Below are 23152 nucleotides of genomic sequence, written 5' to 3' on the forward strand. Positions count from 1 at the left end.
TTCACACTCTCCTTCTCCTTCAGTTAGGTGGTAAATTTACCTATGGTAAGCATCCACTTACTTATCTATGAGACGTCCTGGTAAATTTCGCTAACTAGTTTAATGAAATTAAGATATATAATTTGACACCTTGACATTCCAGTCTAGCCAGCAGCAGCAGAAGTAAAAGAGGAGGAGGAGGAAGAGAAGAAGGAAGGAAGGAGGGAGGAAGAAAGGAAGGAAATCAGTTTGCCATTACTTTTAATAACAGAATTATAGACGTTTAAAGGTGGTAGACTTTTAAAATTACCCAGAGTTTACACAAAGTGCAAGAAAACCAAGCCCCTTATCTAAAGTCATATAGACAAACTGGCTGTCAAACTCTGTTGCATATTAGCATCACCTGGGGAGCTTTCAAAACTTCCAATGCTCAGAGGGCACCTCACCAAATCAGTGTCTGGGGATTTAAAACATAGTGATGCCTGGGTCCCATCCCCAGAGATTCTGATGTAATTGGTATTGAGTAGGGTTTGGGCATCAGGGGTGTTAAAAAGCGCCCCAGGTTGGGCTTCCCTGGTGGCGCAGTGGTTGAGAATCCGCCTGCCGATACAGGGGACGCGGGTTCGTGCCCCGGTCTGGGAAGATCCCACATGCCGTGGAGCGGTTGGGCCTGTGAGCCATGGCCGCTGAGCCTGCTCGTCCGGAGCCTGTGCTCCGCAATGGGAGAGGCCACAACAGTGAAAGGCCCGCCTAGCACCAAAAAAAAAAAAAAAAAAAGCTCCCCAGGTGATTCTAATGTGCAGCAAAGGTTGACATTCTCTACGGGAAACAATGTTCTAGGGAACCCACAGTGATGCCTAGTGATCATCACATTTTCCTCTAAATGCTTTGACTCCATCTGTTTGGAACAGAATTTTTCCAGAGGTCATGTCAGGCTTATAAGGCAGTGGCTTCTGGCATCTACTCTTTGCTTGTTTTTGAAATTGGGGCACTATTTACCCATCACCTCTGTTCTCTCCACTCTCAGACATTTCTCAAAGGTTATCTGCAGTGCCTATGAGAACACGTCTGCTGGGTTCTTCCTCACCCTTTGAAGTAGTTCATTTGGTCCTGGTGAGTTTCTCCAAGTGCCTAGATCCATGCTCTCCTATATCAGTACCACAAAACTTACCAGGGGAGACTATTTTAAAATGCAGACTCCCAGGCTTTACTGCCAATAACTGGATTCAAGCAGTCCAAGGGGGCCTGGGAATGTGCAATTAAAAGTGCACCCTTGGGCTTCCCTGGTGGCGCAGTGGTTGAGAGTCCGCCTGCCGATGCGGGGGACGCGGGTTCGTGCCCCGGTACGGGAGGATCCCACGTGCCGCGGAGCGGCTGGGCCCGTGAGCCATGGCCGCTGAGCCTGCGCGTCCGGAGCCTGCGCTCCGCATCGGGAGAGGCCACAACAGTGAGAGGTCCGCGTACCACACACACACACAAAAGTGCACCCTTCATGGGACTTCGACACAAGCACTCCCCATACCTCAGTTTGAGAAAAACTGCTCTCCATATCTCCCTTAGGCTTTGCTTCCCTCTTTATGCTATTTTTTTCTACCCCTTTTTATGAATACGTTAAGAGTTAGACATTGAGTAGACAACACTGATGCTACGATAGGAAGTGATATATTTCAAACTCAATTTTTTTTCCAGGAAAAAAAAAGTAATCTCTCTCCAAAAGCATTTGGTTCTCAGCCACTCCTCAGTCAATTCATTACACAACAAACAAAAGTCCATATAAAAGATTCACTAGGACCTAAAAAGCATCAAACTTGAATATATTTCTGCTAGACTGTAAGCTCCATGGGTACCTTTGTTTCCAAATACTCTTTGAATCTCTGGCACCTACACAGTGCATTTCACATAGCAGGTGCTTGATAAATGCCAAATGAATGAATGAATGAATGAATAAGGGAATGCATATTTCTAAGCCAGGGTCCTTTAAAAAATTAATGCTAAAAGTAATTATTAGTCCATCATTTTGTGCACAGATACATGCTATTTGATTACATAAAAGCCTTTTATTAAACCAGAAAATGGGTAGTACTTATACATTCATTTTTAAAGAAAAACTTTAAATCATGATAGAAAGAAATGAGCATTGTTCTAGAATTCTTGGGTTATTAGAAAAAATAATTTGCTATTAGAATTTTTACATTATTAAATAATAATAATTTTTTTTTTTTTTTTGGCGGTACATGGGCCTCTCACTGTTGTGGCCCCTCCCGTTGCGGAGCACAGGCTCTGGACGCACAGGCTCAGCGGCCATGGCTCACGGGCCCAGCCGCTCCACGGCTTGTGGGATCTTCCCGGACCGGGGCACGAACCCGCGTCCCCTGCATCGGCAGGCGGACTCTCAACCGCTGCGCCACCAGGGAAGCCCAATAATAATAATTTAATTTCCTTAGGTAACAGGTAAAACAAAACAAAAGAGTCAGCTCATTTTCTCACCAAAACAAGAGCTGGATAAGGCCAGGTGCCACTTACTACTCCCATACACTACCCAGCCTAGACTGCAATCACCCACTTAAAGGCTGAGAGGGACGCACGTTTGGAAGCAGTGTATGTCCCTCTGAGGACAACCCTGCGTGGGGCAAAGCTGATAAAAATGATTTGGGGATTTTCCATTATCTGGGACAATCTAAGCTTCTTCCACTCCTTGCCCTCTGTCAGTATCAGATAAACAGTGTGCTAAAGAGGTCTCTGAAGAAATGATTTCCCTAGGGCCTGAAAGGAGTTCTCCAGCTCAAGAGGTGGGTAGTCTCTGCAGCATTCACAAAGACCCAAGGATGCCGTAGTCAGTGACATAAACCACTAAAAAGGTGGATCTTGGCAAAAAACAGCTTGAAACTTGCTCAGTGCTGCTGCCCCTACCAATATATACCAAGGGTGGTTTTAAAGCATAAACGTAAAATAGTGACTCATCATTGGCACACTTATAATCTGCAAAAGGAAAGTCTTCCAAAGCTTCTGCTAAAAGGTTTTCACTGTGTGTGGTGGAGGGGGTGGGAGGGGGGAGGGTAGAGTTGGGGAGAACTGTTTGACGTTGTTTAGTTCTTTTCATCTTAACCACTATTCATTTCCCAAGGTGAAAATACAAGGAAAGAACAAAAGATGGCCCTTGGAGCCAACCCGACCTTGGTCTCCAAGCACCCTCCAAGTGCTAGCCCAGCCTCCCCAAGTTGTTCTTATTCATTGTTGATTTTCTTTCAAAGTGCATCTCTATTGAACGCCCACACCTTGGCTCCGCCACCTTGACCTTGATTCTGCTCCGCCTCTGGCATTCTAGATGTGACTTATGTGGTTTCCCATGCTAGAAGTTCAGCTTTTCCTACAGATGCTGACTTTTGTGAGAAATTTGTACTCCAGCCTGGCCCCAAGAAACCCAAATCCAGAACCCATAGTCATTCAACTGGCACCATACCCCAGCCCCCAGAATGGGAGGTGAGCAGGTCTAATTCTTCCCCCTTAGACTGTGAGACACAAGCATGGAGGACAGATGCCTCTTCAGGCTTACCCTGCTGCATTCTCTTTGGCATTCATTGAAACAGAGGTTCTACAGCCTGATGTCTGTGGACTAAAGATAACGAAGGGGCATAGAGCCGGGTAGAGGAGTCCCTGGCAGACCGCTCTAGAGAGGCCCCTTCCACCACTACACTTCCAGTAGAACACTGTAGCATTTGCTCCTGTGTGGGGTCTTAAATGAATAAAGGGAGTTCTGTAAGATGGAGCTGGTGATTATTCCTGGGTCCATGAAAGGGTAAGAAAAAGGAGGAAACGATACTGGCCACCAGAATGTATCTGAGGGTGTGTGTTGTTCTATCAGACAGGATTGTAATCAGGAGGCAGCTAGGCCTAGTGCCAGGTTTTCCAAAGTGTGTTTGTGGAAGAGGAGTTCTATGTGGTTTATGATTCTAGAAATAAGACCCCCGCCCCCCCAAAAAAGTCCCACCATCAAATAAGTTCAGGAGAAGTAGGATTAAACAGGTTCCTTTACTGCAGAACTCCTCAGAGTCTTCTGGATGTTAATATGCATCTCTAATATGAACCTCTAAGAAAGAGCTATAGTGTGCACTCTTTCCCAAATAGCCTAGCAGGGGACACTTTTGAGGTAAAGCATTTCAAGAACATCTATTGTTCCTAACTGCCTAATGCTGGCCCAATGGAGACTGGGGTTTAGAAGTCAGACGAACCAGAGTTTAAATTCTTCTCAGATAGTCATTAATTCCTCTGCACCTCAGTTTTCTCGTAAGAAAATAGCGATAATAACACCTACCTTACAGACTTGTATTAAAGGCTAATGATAAGATCGATGGTGGAAAAAACCGACTGGAACAAAGAGAAATTCTTCTTAGCTGATGAGTTAGGAGGAGCCATGCATGGGTGGTACCCACTGTGGTTGATGTGTTGAAACAAAATGTGTTTGCTCACATCTCTTCCTTCAGAATGCACTGTCCTGGACCTCCCAGAGGTTAAACCCCACAGGTATCTGTCTACTGGGTCTGGGATAATTATAGACTCACAAAGAAAAGGACTCTTTTCCCCTGAGACCGCTAAGATCTGAGAAAATGCTTTGCCAGTAGTAATAATAACAGCTAAAATCACTACTATTTATTAAGGGACTGTTTACCCAGCACAGTGGGTAGTTTATATTTCTATTATTCCAGTTAATCTTCACAGCAACTTTCAAGGGGATATCATCACTCCCGTATTAGAGATGCAGAAACTAAGACTAAGAAGTTAAATATCAGACTCCATGGCACAGCTGAACAGTGGCAGAACTAAAGACCCATTCTGTTTCATGCTTAAAGAACAAAAATGTCTGTCCACCAAAAAGTTAGCTCTGCCTTGGTTTCAGGATCCAATTTGATCGATCTACAGAAGCACTAAATCACTAAAGAGAATTCTTGAACATTGCAAGGAATTCTGTTTCCATTTCTTACACATAGATGGAAATCCTGTGGTCCTCTGCGCCAACAAGAGGGCAAGGGAGCTAAAGTTAGATTTCTGAACATGAAGTTGTATAGTGGGCAATGACCCATGAGGGGCCTGGAAGGGTTTCTCAAAGTATCCTCTCCCTCATTTTCTAGCTCTCACCCAAGTGACCCCAGAGTTTTCCCAAGCATCGAGTTCATCTGAAACAGGCTACAACCCTTCAGAATGCAGTCACCTGTATACCTTTTTAAGCTGATGATAACTGATTTGTAATCAGCATATTTGAGAAAAATCATTCTCAGAAATTGCAAAGCAATAAAATAACATTCAAGTAGTACACATTTCCTGTTTCATTGCTACACAATGTATGTTTATAATGTAGACTTCTGCTTGCCCAAAATACCTAAGAACAAACGAACATATTACCTGTTTCTTCTGCTTGGCCGATGCAGAGGTTTATCCTCAGCCCAGGTGTTTCAAGAGAAACAAAATCAAAAAAAAACTTCTCTGTGAGGGATGCACAGATCTGAAAGAAAAGAGGTACAATTCCAGCTCTCTCTGGAGCATCCCCCTACACATACTTACACACACACACACACACACACACACACACACACACACGCTCCATACATCTCACATTTCTGCAGCTCTCTGCAGGGAGAGCTCTTGTTTAAACAAATCAAAAAACAAATACACATGCATACACACAAAGAAATAACTCGAACAGACTTTGCCTTTCAGCCTGGAAGGTGAGCCCAGAGCCACAGATCCAGGAAAGGCTGGGCCGGCCCGTGAGCCACAGCTGTCTGCCCCAACCCTGCCCTGTTCCCAGTGAAGAGATAAAGGGATGCACTCAAGTAATGTGCTGTGGCCACATGACTGCTTCCAGGGGACCAGGCCACTGTTTGCATAAACAATCTGATCAGTACAAAATACAAAATAAATTTTGGTAAATAAGGGCAGAAAAGCACTTAGTAGCTGACTCTTTAGGTCAACTGAGGATAATTTTTAGGAAACATAGTAACCTGGGCACAATTAAGAAAAGGAGGTGGCAACACTAAACATTATTCCTTAGGATTTGAAAAGGCATGGGTTTAAGACAGTAGCCTTCGGGTGCCATACTGCAAATTCATTTCTATGACATTTTTATTCTTCCAGTTATTCAATTAGCTGCTTGTTGAAGAATGTGAAATGGAGTCCCCCTAACACTGAGTTCCTCTGTGGAGTTTATGATTAAACTCTCTATCCCAAACTTTATTCCCTTTCTTGCCCCGCACTTGTTCCCCTCAAGTTGAGGAGTACCAAAGAAAAGGGAGGGTTGAAACTGACCAGGACCCTGCAGGGGCCCTCCCAGGTACGAAAGCCCCTCCATGTCCCCTGTTTCTTGTTTGTAGAAAAAGGCTTTAATCTCCTAGGCTTCTCTGAGTTCCAAAGAGCAGAGGCAAGCAGTTAACATGAGGACAACTGTCACAGGACTCCTAGCTCCTCCTGAAGGGATACAGATAATCTGACGCATATCTCTGAGTTGTTTTGCAGAAACTAAGACCCCTCACCCAGTGGAGGATGGTGACTCCATGCCAACCACAAGTGTGTAGACCCCAGACTGGTTGGAATCAGAAGGTTGAGATTCCCGAAACACCACCCTGCTACCTCACCACCAACCAATCAGAGGAAGCTCCACAAGCTGATCATGCATCCTATGACCCTCTCCCCTAACACTGTCTTTAAAAACCCTTGCCTGAGAGCCATCAGGGAGTCTGGGTCTTTTGAGCAGAAGCTGCCCGTTCCCCTTGCGCGGCACCCTGCAATAAACCCTTACTTTGCTACAAACACCCGCTGTCAGAGTTTGGCTTTCTGTGCCACAGGCACACGAGCCCTTGCTCGGTAAAAAATACATCTGTGAGAGGGAGATTCACCTCCCATCACCAGCAAAACGGAAAAGGAAAGTTGACCTGTGATTTTGCTGAGTTTGAGAAGGAAGAGGAGGAAGACACGACTGAAAAACTAAAATGCCAGTTTCAGTACTGGATGTCACCAGCCTCAGTTCTGCTGTCCTTTGAGGCAATCCAGAGGTGAGTGATCTTGTTCCTAGAGTCTCATGCTGACTGCAGCTGCACCAACAGCATATTCCTCCCAAACTCTTCCCAACTGGTTACACAGCGTATGTATTTTTGAGCTTACTGGCCTTAGGCATCGTGAGCTAGGATTTAAAAGTCTCCAGCCATAATCATTTCATAACCCCACCCAAGCTGGTCTTTCGTCAATTCCTTTCTGCAATTGAGAACCACAGGAGATCCAGTAAAGTGATTACCTAGCTTACTATTTAATCTAATGGAGTCACTTCAAAAATAACTGGAAAGGCAGTTCTGGGCTTCTGTACTCCTATTAGCATATTAAATATTATCAGAGGGCCTCATTATGAGGTAATACAAACATACAGGTTTCCATGGCAGGGACTCCAAGAATAGAACCTGATGTGAGGCTGCCATACACACTGTAAATGAGAATATAATTACCCAGGCTCCCCCAAAATAGTGGACAATGTCACTATATGGCTGGGTTTCCAGCCAAATGCCTATTCAATCCACGTGATTAAATGATGGCTATGTCTAGATACAGTTGTTCAAATGTCACCTCCTCTGCGTGAAGCCTTTCCTGAATCACCAAAGGGGTGTTAGTCATTCTGTCTTCTGGCTCTCAAAGCCATGTGTGTGTCCAATTATAGAACTTTCCAAAGTGTGCTGTAATTTGTCCTTTTACATGTGAAATCCTGAAGGAAAAGGATCCACTTCATTCCTCTTGGCATCTCCAGCTCCAAATGCATAAGAGGTACTGAAGGGGAGCAGGTTTTGCCACCCAAAATATGCCACTTTGGCATGAGAATTATTTTGAGCTAAAGGCAATCAAAAACCCAACAGATTCAGGAAAAGTTCTTTACCTCCCCCTCAACTGCCTAAATTTACATTGGAAAGGGGCCCTGTACCAGGAAGAGAACTATTACCAGAGATACCTTTTTACCTAACAAACTTATCTGCATTACAGGGCAACCTCTGTTTTCCAAACCTCTCCTCTGCCTTCCTGCCAGTGGCTTTCCTTTTCCTTGTATCCCCAGACCCGCACCCTTTTCCTTAGCTCAGGACGTTATATAAGCTCCAATTATCTGGCTACCTTTTGAGTCTTCATATCTTTATGGGATTCCCATGGGTACATAATTAATTTTTTTTTCTCCTGTTAATCTGTCATATCAATTTAACTATTAAACTAGCCAAAGAACCTAGAAGGGAAGAAGGGAAAATTTTTCTGCCCCTACAGTACTCACTAAATATTTGTTTAATCACGGAAAGAACTCATGATTTAGGTGGTTATTTTAACAGCCAGTCTCTGGACCATGAACTGGATTGGCTGTGACCTTTATGTGATTTGGCTAAAATTTAGAATTTGCTTAAAATGAAGAACTTCACCATATTTTTCCACTGTATGAAGAACACTAAAATGTTACTTTGAGCACCACAGAGTCCTGTAGCCAGCTTCCAATCATTAAATGAACCAGCACTGATGTATGGGAACAAATCACAATAATGATAATAACATTTATTGAGCACTTACCATATTCCAGTCACTTGTTAATTTTAAAGGTGTTAATCTTATTTAATTCACACACCATCCTATGAGGTATATACTATTATCATCCCTACTTACACATTAGGAACTAGAGCCCAAAGTCAAACAACAAGCGAGGGGCAGAGGTGGGATTGGAACTCAGGCACTTTGACTCTAGAACCTCTACTTATGATCATTACACTATACTGCTTCAGTCAGCACCTTGTGTGTCTGCAAAATGAAGCTTCCAGCCTCTTCGCAGATGCTCTCTGACTTTCCTCCAGCTAGGCAGGGCTACGTTCTCCCAGCCTGAAAAAAGAAAAAAATGCTGGGCAAAATACCATTAACTCACTCAATAACAGATTTATACCCCCAACAGGCAAGTTGGGTCAATTTATCTGTCAATGGGCACATCGTCGTATGAAAACAGCCAATAGGAAAGGTGAGAGTTCAATTTCCCCCTTGGAAAAAGCCATAGAGATATCAAATCATCCTGAACTAAGATGCACTGGGCTCTTGTACTCAATTCATCACATTTTTATTGAGCTCCCTCTATGTGGCAGGCACTGTGCTGAGAAGCAAGGACATAAATGGTGAACAAAATGGATATGACTAGGTGACGTAAACACAGAGGTAAATAAGAAATCAAAATAAAATTACAAATAAAAAGTAACTCCCCTATTGCAATATAAGCTCCAGGAACCTAAAACAGTGCCAGGCGCATAATTGAATACATGAATAAATGAAAGCAATACAGTATGACAAAGTCTCTAATAGGACAGGTATGAGGCACAGAGAAAGAGCCCTACCCCAGAAAGGGCTATGAAGCAAGGCTTTCTAGAAGAAGTGATGCCCTGAGACCTGATGATTTCACAGCCGGAAGTTAGGAGTTAACCAGAAGAAAAGAGGTGAGGGAGAAAAGAGAGCATTCTTGTAGATATGTACTTAACAAGGATGTGAAATGGGAGAGGTGAAACAAGAATCAGAATGAAGTGATTCCCTAATTATAATGCTGAAATTAGACTTATAAGCAGATAGAGAAAACTGTCCATCTGCTGTGATTGAAAAATGGTGGCCTCTCCACCTCTGCAGGCTGGACGTACTCTTTCTTGGCTGTCTTGGTGGTCTCTCCTTCCTTTCTCACTTCCCCACTCCCCTACTGGGTTTGCCTTCACCTTCCAAATAAACTTGGTCTCAAATGCTTGTCTCAGGGTCAACTTCTGAGGGAACCCAAACCAGGATGCTCGGTTATAGTCTATGGTAGTAGCAAGCTATAGAAAGACAGAGAGGAACAGAGAAGACTGGTTTCCTCATGAGGAAGAAACTGGGCATTGCAGGCAAACCTCTACAATTTCACAAGCTTCCTGAAGCTGGCCACAGTTCCAATTTCTACCAAGGAAAAGTCATTCTAATGGGCAGCTCCTATAATTGGTCATGACACACCCTGGGGAATATGCTAGAATCTGGGCAAAGCAACTGGACTTGGGAATAGACTGAGAAAAGAAATGATGTGTGCAGATCTGTTTGGTGCTGAGTACTTAAGGTGTCTGCCCACTCATGGCCCCTGATACCTAATACCTGATAGTGCCAAAGTGGTGAGCTCAGATGGGGCTGGCCTCCCAGCTCTGACAACTCTCAGCTAGCCCTCTGGTGCTGGGGCTGTTACCAAACTCAGGTTCAGCTGCCTGCTTGAAATCCAATACTCTAGAGACAAGTGTTGGTTGGAAAGGAAAGGCTGCTTTATTCAGGAGGCCGGCAACCTGGGGAGAAGGTGGACTAGTGTCCCAAAACCAACTCTGAAGATTCTGTTCAACCATGAAAGTTTTTAAAGGGAGAATCATTTGAGGAGGGTGGTCAGAGTCTTCCTTATCTTCCAATGTGTTCAGACTTTCTTCTGATTGGTTGGTGGTGAGGTAACAGGGCAGAGTTCCTGGGGGCTTGTGCTCAGCCTGAAGTTACAATCCTCCGCCTGGGTGGGGGCCTTAGTTCCCTGCAGAAGAACTCAAAGGTATTGTCAGTGTATTACTTGAGGGGGAACCACAACCCAGCTGCACTGTTTCTTGACTGCTCCTTCCCTGATTAGCAACTGTTTAAATCTGCCCTTTGGAACTCCAGGAAGGTCAAGGAGGCTGAATGAAGCCTATTTCGTACAAACAAGAAACAGGGGACCCAGCCTTCTAGCACCTAGCAGTCTCCAAACTGAGGTACCTGACCCACAGAAAATACACAGGTGTGTTGGACAATAGAAAGCAAAATATTAGAACTCATATTCTCTTATTCTTTCTGAATTTTCTCTTTTCATTTATGTTTGGTAATGTAAACAAAATGTGAGTTCAGTAGTATTAGTTGTAAATAAATAAATGTAACTGTATCAGATGTCCATTCTCAAAAAGCTTTCACTGCGAGAGGTTCATGATCAAAACCATTTGAAGAACCTTGATTTAAAGAGCCTGCTTCCTTTTGAAGAGAGGGAAGGAATACTAAGTAGTTTTACATTTTCATACAGAGAAAGGATCAAGCATATTTCCAGGGATGAGTTCTGGGTACTGAAAAACCACATTAAGTAGGAGAAAAGAGAGGCCATATTTGGCAAGTCATAAGAAAGTTATTAAAATAAATCAAAGGAGGGTTAAAAGTCACTATCAGGTGAAAGAAATTCATAAAGGCCAGGGCTGGGCAGATCTGTCTATTGGGGTCACCTGGTCAACAGCCACAATGACAGGCTAAAATAGCTGTCCTGTGTTGAAGTTTATAAATTCATCATTGAAAGGCTCCATCTTGGGTACAAAGGTTGAGCTTTCCATGGTTGTGACTTAATAAATAAAAGATTAGTAGATACCAGAATTTAAATTTTGACCACTGATAATCTAACCCTAGCTATGTCCTAGATGGCTTGAGTTTACAACAAAGCAAAACAAAACAAACAAAAAAACTCCTTACATTAACCTTAAATCAAATGAATGTTCATAAATCAAATGAAAAAGCTTCAGAGAGAGTAAGAGGGAATAAGGACACTCTACCCACTCTACCCTGTCTCTCCCATGGAATGAAGCTATAAAACCTGGACAGAGGGCTTCCCTGGTAGCGCAGGGGTTAAGAATCCTCCTGCCAGTGCAGGGGACATGGGTTCGAGCCCTGGTCTGGGAAGATCCCACATGCCACGGAGCAACTAAGCCGGTGCACCACAACTACTGAGCCTGCATTCTAGAGTCCTCAAGCCGCAACTGCTGAAGCCTGTGCACCTGCAACAAGAGAAGCCACAGCAATGAGAAGCCTGTGTACCGCAACAAAGAGTAGCCCCCACTCACCGCAACTAGAGAAAGCCCGCGCACAGCAATGAAAACCCAACACAGCCAAAAATAAATAAATAAAATAAATAAATTTATTTAAGTAAGAAACACTGGTGGCGCAGTGGTTGAGAGTCCGCCTGCCGATGCAGGGGATGCAGGTTCGTGCCCTGGTCCGGGAGGATCCCACATGCCGCGGAGCGGCTGGGCCCGTGAGCCATGGCTGCTGAGCCTGCGCGTCCGGAGCCTCTGCTCCGCAACGGAAGAGGCCACAACAGTGAGAGGCCCGCGTACCGCAAAAACAACAACAACAACAACAAAAACCCAAAACCTGGACAGAATCCATGGACCAGCTATTTGAAGACTGGCAAATTCCAAGATGGCTCCTAATGATCCCTGCCTCCTGGTGTTCATGCCTTTGTGTAATCTCCTCCCTTTCACTATAAGGCTTGACCTAGTGACTGCCTTCTAATCAACAGAATATGGCAAATGTGTTGGCCTGTCACTTCCGTGACTAAGTTATGAAAGACTGTGACTTTCTGTCTTGCTAGCAGACTCTCTCTATTGCCTTCACAACTTGTGTGCTTTTGATGAAGTAAGCTGCTGTGTTGGAGAGGCCCACATGACACAGGACTGAGGGAAGTCTCTGGCCAAAAGCCAGCAAGGAACTGAGGCCCTCAGTCGGACCTCAAGGAACTGAATCTTGCCAACAACCACGTGAGCTTGGAAGCAGATCCTTCCCCAATTAAGCCTTAAGATGACTGCAGCCCAGCCAACACCTTGATTGCAGCAGCTTGTGAGAGATCCTGAAGTAGAGGGCCCATGTAAGCTTTGTCTGGATTCATGACCCACAGAAGCTGTGAGATCACAAATGAGCGTTTTTAGCCTCTAACTTTTTTGTAATTTGTTATACAGCAATAAATAAGTAACACAAGGACTCTAGAAAGTAAATAGCAGAAGGCATACTGAGGAAGATCAGAGTTTGAAGTACCACCACGCTGGTGGTGAGTTGACCAGTTTTTCCCCTCCAATTCCCCCACACTGGATTCATGGAAGCAGAAATTAAAATCAAAAGCACAGTGAGAGTGCTTGCTTCGGCAGCACATTTACTAAAATTGGAACGATACAGAGAAGATTAGCATGGCCCCTGCACAAGGATGACACGCAAATTCGTGAAGCGTTCCATAGTTTTCAATGTTCATTGCAGCTCTATTTACAACAGCCGGGACATGGAAGCAACCTAAGTGTCCACCAACAGATGAATGGATAAACAAGATGTGGCACATATATACAATGGAATATTACTCAGCCATAAAAAGAAATGAAACTGAGTTATCTGTAATGAGGTGGATGGACCTAGAGACTGTCATACAGAGTGAAGTAAGTCAGAAAGAGAAAAACAAATACCGTATGTTAACACATATATATGGAATCTAGAAGAAAAAGTGGTTCTGATGAACCTAGGGGCAGGACAGGAATAAAGATGTAGAGGTAGAGAACGGACTTGAGGACACGGGGAGGGGGAAGGGTAAGCTGGGACGAAGTGAGAGAGTGGCATGGACATATATACACTACCAAATGTAAAACAGATAGCTAGTGGGAAGCAGCCGCATGGCACAGGGAGATCAGCTCGGTGCTTTGTGACCACCTAGAGGGGTGGGATAGGGAGGGTGGGAGGGAGGCAGATGCAAGAGGGAGGAGATATGGGGATATATGTATATGTATAGCTGATTCACTTTGTTATAAAGCAGAAACGAACACAGCATTGTAAAGCAATTATACTCCAATAAAGATGTTAAAAAACAAAAAGAAAAAGCACAGTGAGCTAACACTGCACACCTATTCGATTTTTTAAAAAATTCTAATAATATCCAGTGCTGGCTAGGATATGGAGCAACTAGAACTCTTACACTTTGCTGGTGGGAATGCAAAATGGTGCAGCCACTCTGAAAAAATAGTTTGGTAGTTTTTCATACAGTTGAACATGCATATGGCACTTGCCATATGACATAGCAATCCTACCCATCCGTGGATATTTACTCCAAAGGAATGAAAGCTTATATTCATACAAAAACCTGTACACAGGTTCATATGGTCAAATACCGAAAACAGCCCAAGTGTCCTTCAATGGGTGAATGCATATACTAACTGTGGGACAGCCATACAATGGAATGTTATTTACCCAACAGAAAGGAACAAACTACTGATACACACAATATGGATGAACCCCAAAGGCATTATGCTGAAAGAAGCCAGGCTTAAAACGGTGAGTACACTTATATGACATTCTCGAAAAGACAAAACTGTAGTAATGGAGAACTGATTAATGGTTGCCAAGGTTTATGGGGTCGGGGGGGATATGACTACAAAGGAATAGTAAGAGGGAGTTTTGGAGGCGATGTTCTATATCCTGATTATGGTGGTGGTAACACTAATCTACCCATGTGTTAAAATTCACAGAACTATACAACAAGTCGGTTTTACTGTACACTAATTTTAAAATAAATTTTTTTTTAAAACTTCAGAGCTGGCTCTGGCTTAGCACCTTTGGGTCTATAGATATTAAAGGGTCCATGGGCTGACTCTGACTGCCAAGGGCCTTCTTAAAGCACAGCCAGAAGCAGTGTCTGCTGCTGTAAACTAGGAGCACTAAGGAAAACACTTGCCTTTCCCTCTGACTTCACTTTTAGCTCTCTATACATGGGCAAAACTCAAAAAACAGAGATCCCAGTGAGAAAACGCACCCCATCCATCCTTTACTTAATAGTTACTTACTGAGCAAGTTCTAGCTACGAGGCAGGGATACAACAATGAATACATTCTGATTCATTTCCCTACCAGGTTCACAGTGTAATGAGGGACAAGGGCCCGTCCACAAATAATTTCAAGACAGCAGGTGTAGGTACAGAGATATGCCATGTGCTATTGGAGCCCAGAAGGATATGAGCCCTGCCAGGGCAAGTCAGGTAATGCTTCCTAGAGCGTACAAAGTGGAGAAAGGCATTCTAGGGAACTCGGGAGCAAGTTACATTTAAGTAATGTTTCCTGAGACTAGGGGATAGAGGGCGTATAGAGCAGAGGATGGGGATGGGAACCTGAGGAGGCAGATTGGTGCCAAGTGTGACTGTTCTTGAAAATTGCAGCAAAGAATTCATACTTGAATCTGTCAGTTAGGGACTGCAATTTCAAATGCTTACATAAGCTGGAGTACATAATATAAATGAATAAAGCAGCCTGGGTGGAAATGGTGGGACATTCTAGAGAGCTCTTGTCTAAATGAGGCAGCTGCTACTTACCAGTAGCTCCCTCTCAGGCTGCCATCCAGAAATCCTGGCCCAGTGTTACCCAGTGTAATTTTTCAAGAGAAACTGACATAATTTTATGTAAAATCTCCCTATTTTTAAATGTCAGTATGAGTATACTTCTACAAATTATAAGATGCCATCGATTACAAGGTGTATTATTATTTTATGTATGAATAAGAAAGAAAAAAGCCACCCATCAAACTATGACACTCCATCGATTTTAAGGCACGTTCCAATTTCAGAGGTGCTAAAATGTGAAAAAATGTGCGTCTTAGAATCAATGAAATGCAGTAATTCTCATTTTCTCAAAACACTGTATAGACTCCGGAGTGAGGCTGCCAGATTGCACTCTGTTTAAGTGAAGGGTAGCCTAAGAGTAATCTGATTAGATTCACACTTTAGGAAGATCACTCTGAAGGTCAGATGTGATGACCTGGGAAAAAGCCAGCCAGAGAAAGACCAATGAGGAAGCTCCTGCAAGGATCCAGGAGATCGATGATAAGTGCTGAATTAAAGCGGTGGCAGTGGAGACGAGGGGCCAAACGTGAAAGCCTTTTTCTTTTTAATGTGAAAGTCTTTTAGGTAATAAGTCCCACAGGTCCCAGACTGGGTATAGGTACCAAGGGGGACAGAGGCATCCAGAATGATTCCAAGGTTCCTAGTTTGGAATACCAGATGGATTCATCACTTCTTCAACAATGCTCACTGGTGCCAGGCACTGCACTGGGCCCTGGGGGTACAATGGTGGATAAGGCAGACATGGTCCCTGCCCTCTCATCATTTATGGTCTAGTGAGTGACGCCATTAATTGCGGTAGAGTGCTACTGGGTATGGGGTAGGACATAAAGGGGGACAGGCATGTTTATGGTGGAGAAAAATAACTAGCTAAAATGTCCTATAGCCGTAGAAGCTCTTTTAAAGCCCAGAAAATAAATCAGGTCTGCAGATTCTGATTAAAGAGGTCATCAGGGCTTCCCTGGTGGCGCAGTGGTTGGGAGTCCGCCTGCCGATGCGGGGGACGCGGGTTCGTGCCCTGGTCCGGGAAGATCCCACGTGCCGCGGAGCGGCTGGGCCCCTGAGCCATGGCCTCTGAGCCTGCGTGTCCGGAGCCCAAGCCCGTGCTCCGCAACAGGAGAGGCCACAACGGTGAGAGGCCCGCGTACCGCAAAAACAAAACAAAACAAAACAAAAACCCAAAGAGGTCATCAGGTTACCAATAACAGCTAAAGTGATTAGAGAAGATAAAACAGGCTGGGCGAGCTTGTAAAGTCACAAGGCTATAGGGGCAAAATCAGAAGCCCAGAGGAATAGAGACATTTAAAGGGAATGAGGAGGAAGGAGCAAACAAAGGAGACTAAAAAAGCAACAGTCCAGAAAGGAAGAGGCCCAGGAGAGAGGGGTATCTCTGTAAACCAAGGGAGACATATTATCATATAATCCAATATGCCTTTATCTATAATTACTGCACAGAGTAATTTACCTTGGCAATGTACAATTCAGATTTTCAGAGTTTATGGGTGTTTTGCATGAATTCCAAATAGGCTTATCAGAACTGCTTCTTATTTAGAGAGTTGTGATATTTTTAAATATTGCCACAATCTGCTTGCGTTTTGCAGGCGCCTCAGTTTGACATCTAGCATGAGTCAATGGCAGAGCAATGTAATTCCTTCTTTTTTGTCCTTCTGCAAGAGCTATAATCTGTCATTCCAAGACAAATGTAAAACAAAGCATACACATTTATGCAATTCCCTCTCATGTCAAAGCACTGCGAATTGGGCAAAACTGACCTAGGCACAGACAGCGGAGTCCCCTTGCAAGATCATCACAAGGGCCTTGGCCCAGAGCTCTGTAACAGGTGAGCCTGTGCTATGGTAAGATACTCTGGTCCTCTGGACTTGTTCAGAAAGGCCCTTCATTTTATGGGAGAGGAAACCAGGCCCAAAGAGGTTAAGTAGCCTCCCCAACATCATAGTCGTACAACTTGGTGGCCAGTACTCTTTCTGTTACATCGAGGTGATCCAATTCCACCCTATAAAGATAGCTCCAGGGACTTCCCTGGCGGTCCAGTGGTTAAGACTCTGCGCTCCCAATGCAGGAGGCACAGGTTTGATCCCTGGTTGGGGAAGTAAGATCCCACAAGCCTCAGAGGAGTGGCCCAAAACAAAACAAAACAAAAACTTATTCTTGTCTTGGTTTTATTCATACATTCATTCAACAAATATTTGTTGAGCGTCTATTGTGTGCAAGGCACTGTTCTAGACCCTGGGGATATACTACCAACAGAACTGACAAGGTTGGTCCCTTCCCTCATGAAGTTTATAGCCTTGTGGGGGAAGTAAACGTTAATCAAATAATCATAAAAATAAATGTGAAATTGCAAAGGAGAAGTACAGGTATTATAAGAGTGAGTCGGGAGGTCAAGCAAAGGCTTCTGAAGATAACATTTTAAAAAAAAATTTTATTGTATTTGGCCACACAGCGTGGCAGGTGGGATCTTAGTTCCCCGACCAGGTACCGAACCCATGTCCCCTGCATTGGGAGTGTGGAGTCTTAACCACTGGACCGCCAGGGAAGTCCCTGAAGTCAATCTTTAAACTGACATCGGAAAGACAAATACTGACTACTTAGTTGAAAGTGCTGATAGGGGAATGGAGTCAAGCATACACTTGAATTAAGGTTCAGTGACCTGGAGTACATAACTGGACTCTGTGATTTGGGGACTTTCAAAGGAGAATCTAGGGTTTAATATAGGTCTTAGTTTACTAAAGCTGAAGTTAGTATCTTCACCAATATCCCAAAGAGGGCACAATCTGTGAGTGTCATTTACATAAAACTCTCTGAAACAGTGCTTCTCAGACTCTGATGTGCTTATAGATAGCCTGGGGATCCTGTTAAAACACAGATTCCTGGGCCCAGCCCCGAGAGGTTCTGATTCAGTAGGTCTGGAGTAGGGCTCATGAATCTGTATTTCTAATTAATTCCCAAGTGATGGTAAAGCATATTTTGAGAGGCACTGCCTCATAACACAGTATGATATTTGTTTAAATCTCTATTTCTTTTTCAACCCACTTTTTCATGACTTTTAAAGTCAAACTATATTCTACAATGCTTTTGTGATTTTTACGGTCAATTCAGTAGTATCACCAGAACAAGAGATTGTTGTGATGTATAAATCAAACAATGCCATAAGCTAAAGATTTCAAATATTTGGAAAGAATGAGAGAAATAACAATTATAAGCAAACTGAGGTATCAGTAATGCACTAAAACGTCACCAATTTACCCCAGTGAGGTGGACTCTTATTCTTATTTTGTAATAAGTTTGATTTACGAAGTGGTTTTAAGGAAATGTAATACAAATTAACCTGATGTAACTAAGGACAGGCAATTCCTATATGTTTAACGACTCTTTTACTCTAACAGGTAGATAAGAGCTATTTGTAATGAATACTCTCACATTTTGAATGAAGCTCTGGATTTTACATTACATGAGATAAGAATAACCTCCCCGCTTAGGTCTCTGTTTCTCACTACTAAACACAATTCCTGCTGATACGTCATGATCCTGTTGGTATGGCTACATGAAAAGGACACTAGGAAAACCAGCTGGTGAGAGATCCAAGATTTCCCTGCATTGTTTTTCCTGAGAAGGTTGTGAAGTTAATACAGGGTCTGGAGCAAACTACTGTCATTTTAAAAAATTAAAAATGAAGTCTCTGTGCGTGGAAGAATAGGAGGATTAGGAAAGGGGACCAGGAGTAAGTTCTTGTAATTTTGAGGAAACATCAGCTCTGCCACTTACAAGCTGGGCACCTTAGGTAACTTTCATTACTTCTCTGGGCCTCAGTCTTCTCATTTTTAATATGGGGGTAATAATATTTAAATGGAATAATCTAAGTGGAAAATTCTTCATAAACTATAAAGTGCTAAACAGATATTAGCTACCATTTCTAGGAGAGGCCTACATTTCCTGAGTGTTTACACATCCTGGAGAAGAAATGTGGTCTGACCGGTGGGTCGGGATGTGTCTGGGAGCATCAGAGAATTCGGTTCCAGAGTCAGATCTAGCTCCACCACTTAACAGCTGTGTGTGAGCTTGGGAAAATTACATGACCTCTCTGTGCCTGTTTCTTAAAAACCAGGATAGTAATAGCACCACCCACACTGCGTTGATGTAAGGAATAAACGGGTTCATACATACTGTGGCAGCCACTGCTAGGTGCCTAGCCAGTATCTATTCGCCTTTCTTCCTTACCAATAAAGTCCCAATTTTATTCTAGGTGGCAATGGACTCAGCCACCAAAACTTGATTTGCTAGGATCCCTCGCAGTTAGGGGTGGTCATGTGACTCTGTTCTGGCCAATACGATATAAGCTGAACTCTACTGCTGAGGTTCCCAGAAAAGCCATTTTTCTGATAAAAAAGACAAGACTCAGCTGTCATGAGCCCTTTCCTTTTTGCCCTTCCCCCACTGTGCCTGGAACCATGACATAATGCCTGGAGGAGGAGCAGCCCTGTTGAGTGCATTAGGAAGAGAGGCTCATGCTGAGAATGATATTGCAGAAAGACTGAAGGATGAGCCTAGGACACAGATGATGATGTGAAGTTGCTTCTTTCCTAACTTCATATCACATGAGATAAAAGCCAACCCCTCTGTGTTAAGTCCCTGTTATTTCATCATTTACCTCATCACACGCAGCCAAACATTCTCTAAGCAATACACTCGTAAAGCAGTTTGAGTGATGCCTGGCTTACAGTTAGTATTCAGTAAATGTTATTATTTGCCCAGCATTTTGTTGCCTAACCAGGTGGCTGACAAGTATTCTCCTCGATCCCTTGCAATAGTACCCCAATTTTCCTTTATGAGATCAACCCTCTCCCTATTCTAAGCCCTGTGGTTTGCAACGGATTGACACCACCCTCCACTCTAAGTGTGAGACTTCACTGGCTTGATTCAATCAGCATGAGCCCACTTCCCAAGCAACAGTGACTGCCCAGGGCTGGGCACATAACACAGGCCTAAGCAGCTCGCACATCCTCTTCTCCTGGCAAAAGGGAGTGTTCAGGAGGGCATGTAACTAAAGACAGGCAATATGAGTAATCTCCGGGCTCCTATTCTATTTAATCAAATCTACAGTCAAGTACAATAAAAAATTCATATCCAAATCTCCTTTCCCAAAGAAAAGAAACAGCAATAAAATCTACCATTTGCAATTGTGTGAATTCATTCAAATTTCTCTTCCAAAGGAAAAAATCCCCAGCTGGGTGAAACTGTTTTGTTTTTGTGTTTTGTAAACACGTCCAGGAGAACTCCTTTAAGAACAGATGTGCATCTGGGTTTTAGAATGAACATTGGACACGGAGGCAGACACTGGAAACCTATGACTAATATTGAAATAATATTCACAGACAGTTGTCATGGCAGCCTGCTCATTCTGCACAAAATAGAACCCACTGAATTTTTTTGTTTTTTTGGGGGGGGTACACGGGCCTCTCACTGTTGTGGCCTCTCCCGTTGCGGAGCACAGGCTTCGGACGCGCAGGCTCAGTGGCCACGGCTCACGGGCCCAGCCGCTCCACGGCACGTGGGATCTTCCCGAACCGGGGCACGAACCCGTGTCCCCTGCATCGGCAGGCGGACTCTCAACCACTGAGCCACCAGAGAAGCCCCCACTGCATTCTAACAGGATTTAGCAAAGGAAAGCTGCTAGCCTGCAGACAGCCTCTAACTGAGTTAAACAACCTATTAATTGGTTTTGGTTTTATTATTATATATAGCCTTCAGACTATACCCTAACTGTATCCAAAAAAATCACAAACACTTAAAATCACTAATACAAACACATAAGATGATCTTTGTTTAACACCTCCACCACTCTTGAAATCTTCCCATCAGACTATGAGGAAAGCTTAGAGGCAAGTCCCATTGTGTGCACAGCTGAATCCACTTAAACCTAAAGACAGTAAGTTTAGTGGAAGTAGAGTGAAATTTCATTTCCGTCACCAATTAGCATTGGCTGGATGCCGCTATCAGTCACTTCCTCTTAAGTGGGGTTCTGTAGGAGTGGGGAGCAGCCAAATTGTTCTGTGCTCAATTACATAGTCCCCGGGGACTGACTTTAGAAACTGGAGGCATCTCAAGTCATATAAATAAAGGAGGGGGAGAAAAGTATTTTCAGCTGATCTGTTTCTCTCTTGAGCGGCTATCAAATCTAAGCTCACTGAATGTGATTGCAGGTGATTTTGTGGATTATATATAGCTGGTGTTGAGGGGAATACTACACGAGGCCATCTTTCCTTTTAGACAGGCTTTTGCATATCACCCTGCCCCTCTGCCTTCTCTTTTGAGTTTCTTCTTTAAGAAAGAAGAGACAGGGTCTAATTAAAATTCAGTAACATCCGAAGTTAGGAAAAACCACATCAAGCCATTATCATCTATTAATATCTTGAAATAAATCAGTCCTTTGGGTTAATTAATGTTCTTCAGGCTCCTTGAGATGGGGCCATGTCATACACTTAAAACAAAACAAAAAATTCCCACACTACCAAACACTGAGCTCCTAGACATATTGCAGGTATGTGACAATAAACAACTTCAATCAAGGGACTGGGACACTGAGGAGCAGTCCCTCAGTAGCTGGTGGGCAGATTAAAGACATTGTCAAAATGGTATAGGAGAGAAATGTAGAAATACTGAATCAGTAGTGATTGTATTTTCCCTCATATAACTGAAACTCCCACTAAACAGTAGCATTAAAGATTAGGGATTTTACTTTTCACATATAACCAGGAGTCTGGAAGTAGTAAATTTGGGGCTGGGACCCAGGTACCTTCCTTCTTTCTGCTGAGCAATGTAGCTTTCTTCTTTGTAACTGTCAACTCGTGGTCACAAAATGGCTGCTCTCCCTCCAGCATCACATTTGCATTCTAAGGAGAAAGCGAAGTTAAGGTTAAAATGGGGCATACCAGCTGAGTCTACCTCCTTTTAAAGAAACGGTTTTGTAAACCCAACTACTTCCATACAAGTCATTGGCCAGAACTGTGTCACACAGTCTCTTCTAGCTGTAAGCGAACCTGGGAAATCAAACTGTTTTAGCTGGACACATCGCTGAGTCAAACAAAATCAGGCAGTGCAGTGTAGAGGTTAAATACAGCCTATAGAGCCTGATGGCCTGGGTGTTAAAAACCCACTCCTTTATTTACTACCTGTGTGACTTAGTTACCTAATTATTCTGTGCTTTGGTTTTCTCATCTATAAACTAATCATAGTAACAATACCTTTCTTACAGAGTTCTTGTGAGGATTAAATGAGTTAATATGAGTAGAGTTTGAATAGTCTCTAATACATAGCAAGCATTATACAAATGTTTATTCTTCTTATTTTTATTACTGACAAAAAGAAGAATGGATATTGAATAAGCAACTAGCAGTATCTGCCACAGATGCGTTGCCCACTCTGTAACCTCAACCGTCCTGGTTACTGTAATACGTGGGAACAAGTGCCCTGCTGCATCTGAGAACTGATGGCTGCCCAGGACGCCGGAAAACCAAAGCCCTGACCTGCCAAAGCGGCGATTCCCATGACCATCAGCCTCTTTCCGCATTTCCTAGGAACTGAGGGCAACAAAACTTCCCAGTGTCTGAGCCAGGGAAGCACTGCCAGCCACTGTGGTGATGCCCAACATTTTAGACATGAACCCTTAGGACATCGTCAGTTGCAAGAGTCAGTAAACCCGACTCCCACTGGCCTAAGCAAAACTGGAAATGCACCCTTCAAATAGCTGAAGAGTCAACAAGTATACCTAAGGTCTGACTTGGTCGAGGCCTTAAATGATAGCACCTGGTCACTATTTCTCAGCTCTAATCCCTCGCTGTTGGCTTCATTCTCAGGCTTCAGGCAGGCAGCCGACATGTTTCAGACTTTGTGGTCACCCACACTATCTTCTCAACATCCTCCCTATGTTTTGGTAATTCCCCACATCTGAGTCCTCGAAGGAGAAACAAGAAATGT

The 23152-nt window shown here is 43.6% G+C and overlaps 1 protein-coding gene and 1 non-coding gene across 9 annotated transcripts in view; one reads left to right on the forward strand and one right to left on the reverse strand.

Annotated features, from left to right (window-relative positions):
• The window catches only part of PPEF1 (protein phosphatase with EF-hand domain 1), a 157318-nt gene that overhangs the window by 126831 nt on the left and 7335 nt on the right, over positions 1–23152 (reverse strand). For all 8 annotated transcript variants that reach the window (XM_067024057.1, XM_067024062.1, XM_067024055.1 and 5 more), the window contains 3 exons: positions 21972–22068; positions 8773–8859; positions 5377–5476 (listed from right to left, as the gene is read on the reverse strand). The gene's annotated coding sequence lies outside the window, so the exon portion shown is untranslated. The remainder of the gene's footprint in view (positions 1–5376; positions 5477–8772; positions 8860–21971; positions 22069–23152) is intronic.
• Positions 12923–13029, forward strand: LOC131749094 (U6 spliceosomal RNA). Its single transcript, XR_009333203.1, has one exon. It is a non-coding gene; the product is annotated as a U6 spliceosomal RNA (small nuclear RNA).

Source organism: Kogia breviceps, chromosome X (assembly GCF_026419965.1).
Source record: "Kogia breviceps isolate mKogBre1 chromosome X, mKogBre1 haplotype 1, whole genome shotgun sequence".
NCBI lineage: Eukaryota > Metazoa > Chordata > Mammalia > Artiodactyla > Physeteridae > Kogia > Kogia breviceps.